Source organism: Chiloscyllium plagiosum, unplaced genomic scaffold (assembly GCF_037043375.1).
Source record: "Chiloscyllium plagiosum isolate Xiang-an unplaced genomic scaffold, Cpla_swu_hap1 HiC_scaffold_16, whole genome shotgun sequence".
In the NCBI taxonomy this organism is placed as follows: Eukaryota; Metazoa; Chordata; class Chondrichthyes; order Orectolobiformes; family Hemiscylliidae; genus Chiloscyllium; species Chiloscyllium plagiosum.
The window spans coordinates 69925912-69936220 of record NW_028270154.1 but is presented as its reverse complement, the minus strand read 5'-3'; positions in this window follow the sequence as shown (position 1 = coordinate 69936220).

The following is a 10309-nucleotide window of genomic DNA, read 5'->3' as shown; positions in this document are numbered from 1 at the left end:
TGGTCAGAATGAAATTGGTTTCATTTACTATTTTGGACATTTGTATGTAGCAAAGGAAATAGGACAATACTATCTTGACTGATGAAGTGTTGTGTGATTGTCACCCTTTGCAAGAGCAGAACTAGATAGGAACTTAGTCAGGAGCAAGGAGTTGTGACACTTTGAATGTTGCGAATAAAAAAAAATTGAAGTCTTTAATGGCCATGATAACTAATATTTTAACAATAAGAAAAGTAACAGTCACAGGGTGGTAAAGGTGAAATTTAGTTTTGAACAAAACTAGATTTTTGGCTGGATTGATTTCCGCTCTACACAATGACTAGCGCACTGTTTAAAGTGCCCAATTGTATGAAATTACTGACTGCAGAGATGAATAGGTTTGTGTTAATTTCATCTGACTATTTTTAGCATGTTACTATGTGATAAGTTGTTCTGTACATTTTTGTAAGTAGACTTCTTATTGAATTCATTGATTATGTTCCTGTTTGCACGGTTTTAAGTCCATGGGTGGTGGTTCATTTCCTATTTGTGGTACTTTTAATACATGCAACAATGTGGCAATAACAATGCCGTAATGACAGTAATCTCTGCTCCACCAGTATAAGTGCCACACTCTTCTTTCTGCTACTTCACATTTACTCTGTCTCTGCTACTGTACCCAAAGCTCATTAGCTACCACTCTTACTGATGCATGCAACATGTTCCCTCACTTACTCTCCCCCACCTCAAACCTTCCATACCACTAACCCCTGCCTGTCCTCTGTGCTGTCCGCTCATTTGTGGGAAATCTCACCATCTCTTGACCATCTGCACCAGAACTAATGGCTAGACCACTCATTTTCTCCTCATTCAGTCCATCTTTTTCTCCCTTTCCAGGAAAAGACAGTCCCCAAGAGACATTGAACAGCCAGGTTTCAGATGGGTACAGAAGTGCCTGACATTCAATTCCTCAGCCCCTAAGAGGAGCAAATCTTGTCCATGGCAGACGAAGACTAAGACACACCTGCTATGTCTATATTGAGGTGCTCCTGCAGCATGTGGAAGCTAGATGAATAAGATGTATAGATCTTGCTCCCGTTCTTCCATAGTTGTACCATCAGACTACAGGACTGCTCTTTCATTAGAGAAAGATGACTGGCTGTGGTTTAACCAAGCAATAGGAGAGGTTGAGAAGGAGAGTGCTTCATGATAACCTCAGCCAGGATTGAACCCACATTATGTGCCTCACAGATCAGTTGTCCAGTTAACAGAGCTAATTGACACTATATGAATGCCATCACCATAAGGTGTAATGGCAGTGCAACCTAAGGCTAATGATACAGAAGAAGTTGAAGGATGAAAAGGACATATGAAAGGTATCAGCTATGTAATGCAAATGAGAACTGAATACAGAAAATTCTGAAGTAGAGAGGAAAAGACGAGAAGCAAAGGTAATGTATGAGAATAAACTAGTACCCAAATTAAAAGGGGACTGAAGATTTTCTAAAGGCATATACATCATAAAAAGTGGGTAGAGTGAGGAGCAGGTCAAGGGACCAAAAGGTAAGCTACGTTGCTGTGTACTAAATAAATACCCTATATCCATCTCTGGCAATATTTTCTTCCTTGGTAAAGGTAGTGAACCCCAGAAGGTAGTTGTTATACTAGATGTACTAAAAATTGATAGAATCGCTTTTAGAAAGGCTGACTGTAATTACATTGATAACCAGCAGTACAAAATGGGATGCTTCCAAGGAATGGAGAGCACGAAGGGTAGAAATTGTGGAAATACTGGTCTTGATCTTCCAATCTTTTTTAGGTACAGAAGATGATTCCAGAGGTCTGTAAATTGCAAATGTTGCTCCTCATCCAAAAAGATAGATAAACCCAGCACCCAGGTTTTAGAATTGACAAAGTTGAAAGTGACTTGAACAAGAGTGGATATTTTTGAGAGGCAGCTTGGATTTATTAAAGGGAAATTATGTTCAATTAATTTGATTTTTTTTATTGAGGTGACAGAGAGGGTTGATATTATAATTATGGTGGTGTGCATGGGCCTACAAAAGTGATTGATAAGATGCAAAATAACATCTAGCCAAATCTCAGAATAAGAGTGTCAGTGGCTGTATAGAATCAAAGTTGGCTGATTAACAAGAAGCTAAGAATGGTGATGAACAGTTGTTTTCCAATTGAACGAAGATACGTAGTGCGGTCGCTGATGGGTTCGTGATAAAGCATACTTTTTTCTTGATAGATAGTAATGAGCTATACTTAGGAGTACAGAGTACAATTTCAAAATTTGCAAATGGCACAAAACTTCAATTCATTGTGAACTAAGGGCAAAACATTATTTCATAGAATCCCTATGGTGTGAAAACAGGCCTTTTGGCCCATCAAGTCCACACCAACCCTCCAAAGAGTAACACACCCAGACCTATTCTACTACTACACATTTACCCCTGACTACTACTCCTATCCTATGATTTGGAGATGCCATTGTTTGACTGGGGTGTACAAAGTTTAAAAACCACACAACAGGTTTAATTGGAAGCATATTAGCTTTCGGAGCGCCGCTCCTTCATCAGGTGGTTGTGGAGGACACAATTGTAAGGCAGAGAACCTACTCAACCTCTCTTCATAGCTAGTACCTTCCATACCACACAACATCCTCGTAAACCTTCTCTGCACCCTCTCCAAAGCGTCCACATCGTTTTGGTAATGTGGCGACCAGAGCTGTACACAGTATTTTAAATGCAGCCGAACCAATGTCTTGTACAATTTTAACATGACCTGCCAGGTCTTATTTTCAATACCCCGTCCAATGAAGGCAAGTATCCATATTCCTTCTTGACCACTCTATTCATCTGTGCAGCATCCTTTAGGGTACAATGGACCTGCACTCCCAGATCTCTCTGCTCATTGTATAAATCGCTCTAGAATTAGACTTGCCTAAATGCAACACCTCACATTTGTCTCGATTGAACTCCATCTGTCACTTTTCCGCCCAACTCTGCAGTCTATCTATATTCACCTGTATTCTTTGACATTCCCCTATGCTTTCTGTTACTCCACCAATCTTCATGTCATCTGCAAACTTGCTGATCATATCAACAGTAACCTCTTCCAGATCATTTATGTTTTTCACAAACAACAGTGGTTCCAGCACCAATCCCTGTGGAACTCCACTGGTCACCTTACTCCATTTCGAGAAACTCCCTTTAACTACTACTACTCCCTTCTCTGTCTCCTGTTGCTCAACCAATTCTTTATCCACCTAGCCAGAACACCCTGCACACCATGTAACTTCATTTCTCTATTAGTTTACCATGGGGAACCTTATCAAATGCCTTACCAAAGTCCATATATATGACATCAACAGCCCCTCTTTCATCTATCAACTTGGCCACTTCCTCAAAGAACACTACTAAGTTGGTAAGGCACGATCTCCCCTGCACAAAACTATGTTGCCTATCATAGGTAAGCCCATTCTTTTCTAAATATAAATAGATCCTATCCCTCAGTATCCCTCTCCAGCAACTTTCCTACCACTGAATTCAGGCTCATTGGTCTGTAGTTACCCGGAATATCCCTATGACCCTTCTTGTACAGGGGGACAACATGAGCAACCTTCCAGTCCTCCGTCATGTCACCTGTGTTTAAGGATGTCACAAAGATATCTGTCAGGCTCATGAGCCGAGTTCAATCCCACATATTCGTTCATGAGGTGTGAGTGTCACTTGTTGAAACAACATTTATTGCTCAAACCTAGTTGCCCTTGAGAAGGTGGTGATGAGCTGCCTCATTGAACTACTGCAGCTGTGTTTCAAATAAACTATAATGCCATTAAGGAGGGAGATACAGGATTTTGATCTTGCAACACTGAAATTAACAGCAATATATTTTCAAGTAGTGGTAGTCCCATGGATCTGCTGTTCTTGTCCCTCTAATTGACAGTAGTTAGCGGTTTGGAAGGAGTTGTCTAATGAGCCTTGATGAATTTCTGTGGTGCATCTTTTAGATAGAACAAATTGCTGCTGCTGAGACTCGGTGGTGGAGGAAATGAATGGTTGTGGATATAGTGTTAATCAAGCAGTCTGTTTTGTCCTGCGTGGTGTTAAACTTCTTGTGTTTTCCAAGCTGCAATCCTCCAGATCTCACAAAGCTGGCCTCTCCTTGGCTCAAGGAGACTCTGTCCTTGATTTTATTCAGAGGGGCAGTAAACCAGGCCAGACTCTGATCAGTCTGGTTTGGAACAGAGATGAAAAGGATTTGAGTGGTCTTTTGCTAATATGTAAATAGATGAGACTTCAGGCCAAAGTGGTCATGTTTTAGACGTAATCTGTATAAAGAAAGGGGAGTGGTCAGCTCTCTAGCTGAGTTAAGCTAAGCAGTTTTAGTTCAGCCTGACTTGGTGAGGAGTTCAACAGGAAGCTGTATGGAAAATCTCTCTCTCTTTCTGCCCTTCAATGTCATGTGTTCCATTTATACATGGTTTTAAAGGAAATTTGCTTATTGGGACTGTTGTATATATTTGGAACAGCATAATTAAGTCTAGTTCAATAGGTTGAGTTCTGTGGGGGTTCTTTATTCTATTCTTTGTGTTTCACTGTGTAATTTTGTGAATAAATTTTTTGTCTGTTTTAAAATCTAGTAGTCAACCTAGCTATCTTACTCAGGGTAATTTTCACTGTACACTTACTGAGACAAATTGCAAAGTTAGGTCTAAGGCTGCCTGCTTAAGAATGTTTTGAGTGATCTGGCCTCGTCCATAATACAGGCAACTGGAGTGTATTTCATCATGCTTCTCACCTGTGCCTTGAGATGATGGACAGGGTTTGAGGAATCAGAAGATGGGTTACTTCTTGCTGGATTCATAACCTCTGACCTGTTTTTGTAGCCACATCATTTGTAGTCCAGTTCCGTTTCTGGTTAGTTTTCTTTTCATAATCAACCTGGGCAAAAATGTTAATACAGTAGTCCCCCCCATACCCACAGGAGATACTTTCTAAGATCTACTGTGGAAGATCGAAACCACGGATAGGATCAAACCCGATCATTTCAGCCTCCTGGTCCCTGGATCCCAACAACATGTTTGAGCCACGATGATCCACGGGTAACTGAAACTGCGGAAAATGATTCCGTGGATACGGGGGTCACCCTATACATAGTGCTAGAGCAGGTGGGACTTGAACCCAGGTGTCTGGTTAATGGTGACCCCCAGGATGTTGATATGTGAAAATCAGTGTTAAAATCAGTGTTAATCAGAGATTTTAAAAAACTGCAGTGCTGGAATCCAAAGTAGACAAGCAGGCGGCTGAAAGGACATAGCAAGCCCGGCAGCATCAGGAGATAGAGAAGTCAATGCTTTGGGTATAACCCTTCTTCAGGAATTGGGGTAGGGGTAGGGGAGCTGCAAATAATGTGAGAGATCAGGGGAGAGTTTTGGGTGGGGGTGGGGTGCGGGGTCGTGAGGTAGTGATAGGTGAACACAGGTGGTGGGTACGATCTGGTTGTTCGATGGGAGGAATGAATCCAGTTGGTAGTTGGAAAGAAGGGACTGTTGGGGGAATAGAATGGAGGAGATAGGACTGGAAAGGGAGTGGGAAGGTTATTTGAAATTGAAGAACTAAATGTTGAGTCCTGCACGTTGTAGGCTGCCTAGGCAGGAGAAGGGTTATACTTGTCCACATCCTGATGCTGCATGGCTTGCTGTGTTCATCCAGCATCCTGGTTGTCTACAGCCCAAGAATGGATATTGTCCAGGTTTTGTTGCATTTGAACATGGACTGCATCAGTATCTGGGGAGTTACGAATGATGCTGAACCTTGTTATTTGTTCTCACAGTACAGCACAGGAATAGAGCCTTCCACCTCCAAGCCTGTGCTGACACTTTTTGCCCTGCCATATTAAAACTGTCTTCACTTACAGCATCCATATTGGTCCGTTCATTTCCTATTAATGTACTCACCCAGGTGTTTCTTAAATATTTGTATTATGTCTTCTTCCACCAGCTACTCTGGTGGTGCTTTCCAAGCAGTCACCACCCTTTGTGTGAAAAAGTTGCCTCGCATATCTCCTTTAAGTTTCCCCTCCACCCCCCACTATATCTTGAACTTGTGTCCGCTAGAAACTGATCCCCTCCACCCTGTGAAAAAAGCCTCATATGTTCCAGTCTATGCATGCCATTCACAACCTTACAAACTTTGATGAAGTTGCCCCTCAATAACCTGTGTTCCAGTGAAAACAAACCCAATCTATCCAACTTTTATTCATAGCTAAAATGCCCATACCAGGCATCATCCTTGGAAACCTTTTTTGTACCCACTCCAAAGCATCCACATCCCACTGACAGTGTGGTGACCAGAACTGTATGCAGTTTTCCAAGTGTGGCTTAAGTAAAGTTCTATAAACTTTCAACATATCTGGTCTATCTTTATACTCTAATCTCCTTTCAATGAAAGCAAGCACACCATATACTTCTTTACTACCTCATCTACCTGCGCTACCATCTTCAGTGATCCGTGTACTGGCAAACCCCGCCTCCCCAAAATGCTCCCCAAAAACTTCTAAGGGTTCCGCCATTCACTGTATAATTTCCACTTGTACTTGACCTTTCAAAATGCATCGCCTTGCATTTGTCCAGATTAACATCCATCTATCTTTTTCTTGCCTGTGCCTCCAACTGCTCTATATCCTGCTATATCCTTTGACTATCCTCCTCCTATCCATGACTCCACCACACATTTACTAATTAGACCAGTTCTAAATCATCACAAGCAGCAGAAGTCTCAGCTTTGTTCCCTATGGAACACCACTAATCACACCCCTCCTATTCTGAAAAGTATCCTTCCACCATTACCCTCTGTTTCTATGACTAACGGCTTTGAGGTATGTAGGGAAGAGGTGTTGGAAATTCTGGAAAGGGTGAAAATAGATAAGTCCCCTGGGCCTGATGGCACTTATCCTAGGATTCTCTGGGAAGCAAGGGAGGAGATTGCAGAGCCATTGGCCTAGATTTTTATGTCCTCGTTGTCTACAGGAATAGTGCCGGAAGACTGGAGGATAGCAAATGTGGTTCCCTTGTTCAAGAAGGGGAGTAGGGATAACCCTAGTAACTATAGGCCGGTGAGTCTCACTTCTGTTGTGGGCAAAGTCTTAGAGAGAATTGTAAGGGATAGGATTTATGAACATCTGGATAGGAATAATGTGATCAAGGATAGTCAGCATGGTTTTGTGAAGGGCAGGTCGTGCCTCACAAACCTTATTGAATTCTTTGAGAAGGTGACTAAGGAGGTAGACGAGGGTAAAGCGGTAGATGTGGTGTATCTGGATTTTAGTAAGGCGTTTGATAAAGTTCCCCATGGTAGGCTACTGCAAAAAATACGGAGGTATGGCATTGAGGGTGAGTTGGAGGTTTGGATTAGGAATTGGCTGGCTGGAAGAAGACAGAGGGTAGTAGTTTATGGTAAAGGTTCATCGTGCAGTGCAGTTACTAGCGGTGTTCCGCAAGGATCTGTTTTGGGACCATTGCTGTTTGTCATTTTTATAAGTGACCTGGAGGAGGGGCTAGAAGGTTGGGTGAGCAAGTTTGCGGATGATACGAACGTCGGTGGAGTTGTTGACACTGAGGAAGGATGTGTCAGGTTACAGCGGGATATAGATAAGTTGCAGAGCTGGGCAGAAAGGTGGCAAATGGAGTTCAAAGGTGGCAAATGGAGTAGGTAAGTGTGAGGTGATTCACTTTGGTAAGAGTAACCAAAAGACGGGGTACTGGGCTAATGGTCGGATACTTGGTAGTGTGAATGAGCAGAGGGATCTTGGTGTCCATGTACACAGATCTCTGAAAGTTGCCACCCAGGTAAATAGTGCGGTGAAGAAGGCATATGGCGTACTGGCTTTTATTGGTAGAGGAATTGAGTTCCGGAGCCCTGAGGTCATGTTGCAGTTGTATAAGACTCTGGTGCGGCTGCATCTGGAGTGTTGTGTGCAGTTTTGGTCGCCATACTATAGGAAGGATGTGGAGGCACTGGAACGGGTGCGGAGGAGGTTTACCAGGATGTTGCCTGGTATGGTAGGAAGATCGTATGAGGAAAGGTGGAGGCATTTGGGGCTGTTTTCATTGGAGAAAAGAAGGTTTAGGGGTGACTTGATAGAGGTGTACATGATGATTAGGGATTTAGATAGGGTTGACCATGAGAACCTTTTTCCACGTATGGAGTCAGCTATTACGAGGGCGCATAGCTTTAAATTAAGGGGTAGTAGGTATAGGACAGATGTTAGGGGTAGATTCTTTACTCAGCGAGTCGTGAGTTCATGGAATGCCCTGCCAGCAGTAGTGGACTCTCCATCTTTATGGGCATTTAAACGGGCATTGGATAGGCATATGGAGGATAGTGGGCTAGTGTAGGTTATGTGGGCTTGGATCGACGCAACATCGAGGGCCAAAGGGCCTGTACTGCGCTGTATTTTTCTATGTTCTATGTCCATCTTGCCAGCTCACCCTAATACCATGTGACTTCACCTTTTGTACCAGTCTGTCATGAGGGACCTTGTCAAAGGGTTTAACGAAATCCATGTAGACAACATCAACTGCTCTTCTCTCATCGATCGTTGACAAACATCCCCTCTTTTGGCAACTACGATCATCTTCCTTTGAGCCATGTATGACTCTCCATTACCTAATAACCTCTAACAATCAAGACCCATGCCTAACAGGAGAAAAGAAAATATAGATCATCGATGATGCGGAAAAGGTGTAAAAAAGAAAAGAAATGTGACATCTTTGTTCATTTGCTCTAACTCTAACCTCTCAGGTGTTGACAATTATTAGCAATTCTCTCTTTCTAATGAAAATGCGGTTGAGATAATTATTTTGAAGTCGAACAAACCTTGAAAACTAAAAGATCCTTCATACAGAGAAGCTGTCTCTCGTTTTCAGATTAATACAATTATTGTTTTGGAATACAAAACACTAATGGTTACAGTGTAGAATCAGAACTTTATTCATCCTTTCTCTCATGCCAACAAATAAATTCAAAACCTTTAAAAAAAAAACTGACAATGTAAGTTTTACAACAGGAAAGGTTTTTGAATTTATCCCCTTTACACTATTCTTTGAAGAAATGCTTTCAAATAGAAACTGCTCAAATTTAAATATAATTTGCTATGACACGGCAGAAAACCCTTCTGCTAGTCAAACCAATTACACAGAAAAGCTCACATTGCCTCTTAATCTGACAGAGAACTACCCAAATTCCACTATTTTACAAAAATATAAATTTTATTCTTTAACTCTGAAGTGAATGTTAAACAATAACTGTTTACAACTCTAAACCTCTTTTCTCTTAAAGTTTTATTATCTACCTCCCCATCTATAACAATATACTAATTCAATAAAGCCCCTATTAAATTTGAAAATTCAATTTTCAAAACCAGACAGCGGCTGTCACCTCCAATGTCAATCCTCCTCTGTTTGTAGATCTCCCTGGGTCATCTTCGGTCTTCTGCTGCACAGATTTTTCATATGAAAAAGGTACCTTTGATAGAGAGTGTTTTCAGGCAGTCTATCTGACAATGGCAGGTGGTGCACTTTCTGCCTAAATATCCAAATCCTTTTTCTACCCCAAACATTGGATTGTCTGATTGGTTTGATGTTGTCATAACTTTAAAATTCAAATTTGTGTTTTAAAATCTTGAGGCATAATTTAAACTGATTAATTTAAATTGCTGTGAAAACAACCTCAGATATTTAGGCTACAGCAAAAATGTTACATCTTTAAATTTTTCAGCACATCCTGTGGCTTTGAGTCAGTCACATGACAGGTGCTTACCAGCTTTCACTCTCTCTTAAAGGTACAATACACGCATTCAACTTCATAACACCTTCATAGAAACATAGAATATTACAGCGCAGTGCAGACCCATTGGCCCTTGATGTTGCACTGACCTGTGGAACCAATCTGAAGCCTACCTATCCTACAGTATTCCATTTTCATCCATATGTTTATCCAATGACCATTTAAATGCCCTTAAAGTTGGCAGGCAGGGCAACTACTACTACTACTCTCTCAGTAAAGAAAACACTTCTGACATCTATCCAATATTTATCACTCCTTAATTTAAAGCTATGTCTCCTAATGCCAGCCATCACCATTGGAGGAAAAAGGCTCTGACTGTTCACCCTATCTAACCCTCTGATTATCTTATATGTCTCAATTAAGTCACCTCTCAACCATTTCCTGTGTGATAAAAACAGCCTCACCCGCAGTCTCTCCTCATAAGACCATCCCTCCATACCAGGTAACATCCTAGTAAATGGCTTCTGAACCCT